This window comes from Rhea americana, unplaced genomic scaffold (genome assembly GCF_003343005.1).
Source record: "Rhea americana isolate MKP2758 unplaced genomic scaffold, rheAme1 scaffold_396, whole genome shotgun sequence".
NCBI classification, from domain to species: Eukaryota; Metazoa; Chordata; class Aves; order Rheiformes; family Rheidae; genus Rhea; species Rhea americana.
This window is the reverse complement of record NW_028186530.1, coordinates 85,065-89,425: the sequence shown is the minus strand read 5'-3', so window position 1 is coordinate 89,425 and position 4,361 is coordinate 85,065. Positions and strand designations below refer to the sequence as shown.

The following is a 4,361-nucleotide window of genomic DNA, read 5'->3' as shown; positions in this document are numbered from 1 at the left end:
GCTGTCAGCCGCCGGCCTCCTCGGGAACGAGGCGTGCTCTGGAGGCGCATGCGCAGCGCCGGCCCCGTGAAAGGGGCGGGGATGGAAAGAGACACGTGGGCGGTGACAGCCGCCCCGCTGCCCTGACCGCGCACGCGCAGATGCGACGGCGTGACATTAGTCACCAGCCGCCGAGAAACTTATCCCGCGGGGGAGTCACAGCGCCTGCGTGGCGGGTTGTGTTGCGCATGCGCAGCGGCGTCCCGCTAGAGAACAAAGCAGGCGGCGCGCATGCGCCTTGCGGCTGTCTGTCTCTGTGGAGGCAGGTCGGAGGTGCGAGGAGCGTCGTAGGCCCGGGTGTGGTGGTGGAGGAGGGGTCCTGGGCCGGGCCAGCCTTGCCTCGGCTCGGCTCGGCTCCAGACTGAGAGTGGCTGGAGGGGCAGCGCTCTGGGGAGCGCAAGCCACCTGGTCTTGGTGGGTGCGGGAGCTGGGCCCTTGGCCTACCTGCCCTTGGGACCCTGGGCCGTGGTACAGGGCCTTGGTGGTGCCTGTGTGGGAGCTGAGCCTTCTCCTGCCTGTCTGTGTGACCCTGTGCTGTGGTACGGGGCTTTGGTGGTGCCTGTGTGGGAGCTGAGCCTTCCCCTGCCTGCCCCTGTGACCCTGTGCCGTGGTACAGGGCCTTGGTGGTGCCTGTGTGGGAGCTGAGCCTTCTCCTGCCTGTCCCTGTGNGTGGTACAGGGCCTTGGTGGTGCCTGTGTGGGAGCTGAGCCTTCTCCTGCCTGTCCCTGTGGCCCTGTGCCGTGGTACAGGGCCTTGGTGGTGCCTGTGTGGGAGCTGAGCCTTCCCCTGCCTGCCCCTGTGACCCTGTGCTGTGGTACGGGGCTTTAGTGGTGCCTGTGTGGGAGCTGAGCCTTCCCCTGCCTGCCCCTGTGGCCCTGTGCCGTGGTACAGGGCCTTGGTGGTGCCTGCGTGGGAGCTGAGCCTTCCCCTGCCTGCCCCTGTGGCCCTGTGCTGTGGTACAGGGCCTTGGTGGAGCCTGTGTGAGAGTTGAGTCCTTGACCCATCCATCTTGGTGGCCTTACGCTGCAGCACAGGGTCTCAAAGAGAGCACTTGCCCCCTGCCTGGGAGCTGGTTGATCTGAAGGGTTGGAGAGGGAAGCATTATCGGAAGTTTAGAAACTTCAGTTAGAGTTGCTGGAGTAGAGCTAGTGAGGAAAGGATTATCTGCATCATCCTGAAACCCAGCAAAGTGGCACTGAACACTTTTTTTTCAGTCAGGATGATCTCATGTGCAAGGGCCCCTTAGCTGCAGAAATTTCTGTTGCTGCGGTTTTTGGAGGCAGCTTTTATTTAGCTAGCATACAGGAGCTATCTCAGGCACTGCAACCCCTTAGTGTCAGATGTGGCTTTTGTTTATTAATAGAGTGACATTCATAGCTCAAGAACATAGCAGGAAGACTTAACAGCTTTTATAATTCTTGTAATTACACATATACTTCAGCCTGTTAAGGAAGTGTCAAACTCATTTTGTGTCTGGATGTCTTGTGATAGACCACTCTGCAGCAGCCGCCTCTGTGCAGGGTTGGAGCTGATGTGCATGGACAGACGTAGCCTCTGACATCATCAGGTAACACAGGCTGAATCTTGTTCTGTCTCTCTTGCCTCCAGGGTGCCATTCTTAAGAGACCCACTGAACCTGTGCAACCTTGCCACTCAGTGAATGGCTGTGCAGCTTGTGCATGTAAAGCCCTGCCTGTGTAAGGGAGCTGCTGTCACTGACAGCTTCAGACCAGCGTGGGTCCTTGCCATGTGCAGAAGCAGATCTCAGTGTCTGCTCTGTTCCTCCCCTCTCAGTTCTCCCCTCTTTCACAGGCTATCTCTTTTTCCTCACCCCAGTTGTATGTCTTTCATGTCATTCTTACATATTTTCAACAAGACTCTCTCTCTACCTGCCTTCTCTGCCCTATCCCACCTCACAGCTGCCAGGTGCTTCACTTGTAAATGCCATGGAACCTTCCCAGAGCTGGGTCGTGCTAGCTCTGCTGCTGGTAAAGGCCATCATCACCCTCGGGCTTCCACCTGCTGTCTCAGTCAGGTTCCTGGAGTACATGTAGCTTCCATCTTCCTCTGACTGGCCCCTTAGCTCTGCTGGTGCTGCTTTGGAAGGCAGTTGTCGTTAGCTGCTTGCATTTGACTCGTTCCCCCAAGAACCTTGGGGAGGGGAAAGAAAAAGTGCATTTGGCTCCTTTAGAGTTTGTTTTAGTTCTTAGAGGAAAGTTGCCTGATGGAGTCCTGGACTTGGAATCAGGAGATCTGGGACCAGTTTCTAGCTCTACTGAGAGTTCCTGAGTGAAGCTGGACACTTTGCTTAACCATTCATCTGTAAATTAAATTACTTCTACCTTCTTTCTCCTGCACTTGGATTGTCCAATCTGCTCAGGGTGCGCAGGGGCGAGACGTATCGTTATTACAGGCTTAATGGAGCCTACGGAGCATGTAGCCTTTATCTTGGCCAGAGCCTCTAGGTGCTGCTGAAATAGAGAGTCCCTGGATATTGAAATGGATGTGGTACCTTTCTAGACCGTGCTAGGCAATCTCCCAGTCCAAAGGAAGGAGAAAAGAGATGGGTCTGGGTTGTGCTTGAGTGTGTGGCCACTGCTGCTCTGTCTTCCCTGTGTCTGTTCCTCTGTGGATGTCTTACGAGAATAGCTGATAGCTTGTATGTGAATGTGATTGCTTCTGCAGTTATTCCCTGCTGCTGGGATGATGGGTCCTTAATCAGCTAGCTCTTTGAGAAAATGCTTTTGTTTTGCTGCAGAAGAGGAAGAGGCCCAGCGGGCCTGGAGCACTAGACATTGTGTATTATGCAAATGGATGTGCGTCAGGGAGCCACCGATGTGTACTCAGGCGAGGGGCCCTGAGGAGGGTTTGCTACTGGAGCTGAGAACAGAAGGACTCTTGTTCCAGCTCTTGCTGGTGCCACTTCCAGTGCAGCCGCCCACTTGTTCAGCTGGACCAGAGGCAGCAGTAATGCCAGCAGGAATAGGCTGCCTCTCCTGTGTCTCTGTCCTTTGCTCCAGTATTTTTATCTCATCTAGCAGAAAAGGAAATGTTAGAAGGTACTTGTTGTTACAGTGGGTTAATAAATGCTAGTCTCTGAGACGCTAACTCTGCTATTTTTAGGGATCTTTACGAGCCTCAAGCCTCGGTGATTTCCATCCCGTGGCTAAATATTTCTGCCTCCTGGGAGACTGGAGCAGTCTCAGGTCCAGTCCCCATGCRATGTCCTGATGCCCTCTAGTGGGATCTGGCATGCTGTTGTGGCAGGCTGCCACAGGCCCAGGGTCCCCTCACAGCCATACTCCATCAACAGGGCAGCTTTTGGAGGAGAAACTGTCACCCCTGCTCAGGTGTAATCTAGCATCTTGCCTGGCCTCACAGCCCTCCCTTCCACTCTGCAGTGCCTCCCGAGTAAGGGTTTCTCTGTGCTGGCCTTGTGTAGCATTTTGTTACCCTGTCTAGGATTGGTGTGTTTTGCATGGCCTTTCTGCCTCTTGGCAGGCTGGTGACAGGCACGGAAAGTGTTTTCTAGGCAGGACGAGGAAGCCAGGCTCCACCCAGGGAAGTAGGGGTGCTGGAGTCCCATTACACAAACACAGCATGCAGAAGCCACGTGCTATGTAGTCACGCTCACACTGATAAAACTGCATGATGTCAGGAAGGGATAAGCCTGGGGTATGATGCAGCCTGGTACTGTCCAGTTGGTACCAGATGGGGTGTCACCTTTGATCAGTTAATGCCACGTGGCTGGGAAGGCTCTCACCAAGTGCAAGGCTTCCTGCTCTGGGTGGCTCCGAGCCAGGCGCAGAGCCCAGGCTGTGAGAAGGGTCAGGATCCTGCTCAGACCAAACTCTGAGTCACGGGTATCCGGCGCTCCGCCCGCCCTCAGGGAAGCGGATCACTGGGTCACTCGTTGATTTCGTTTCACCTTGTGCGGGGGTCAGGGCCACCGTGGCCGTGTGAACCTGCTCCAGGCTRTGCTGCCCTGCCCCGGGCGCCCCGAGCTGGCTGGGCACCTGCTCGCCCTCCCCAGGCCGCTTTGTTCTTGCCCGTTCCCGTCCCGCTCTGAGCACGGAGACACCGCGCTCCGCGCACAGCACGCGAACCGGGGCAGCGCCCAGCCCCCGCGCGGCGCGGCAGCCCGGGCCGCAGCCTGCCGACGGGCCCGCGGCTTCRGATCCGCCCCGCGCAGCGCGGGAACGTCCCGTTTGAAAGAGGGGCAGAAACGCTCGCAGACCAGAAACGGGGGCATTTGCGGAGTTTTCGCTATAAACTAATCCCCCCCCCCCCAAAGGGAGTCGCTGCTGCCCGCCCGCGGCGCG

At 56.8% G+C, this 4,361-nt stretch overlaps 1 long non-coding RNA gene across 1 annotated transcript; it reads left to right on the top strand.

Moving 5' to 3' along the window:
* Positions 1-288: 288 nt before the first annotated feature.
* Positions 289-2,127, top strand: LOC146590902 (uncharacterized). Its single transcript, XR_014896898.1, has 3 exons — positions 289-312; positions 1,531-1,606; positions 1,959-2,127. It is a non-coding gene; the product is annotated as an uncharacterized LOC146590902 (long non-coding RNA).
* Positions 2,128-4,361: the final 2,234 nt, after the last annotated feature.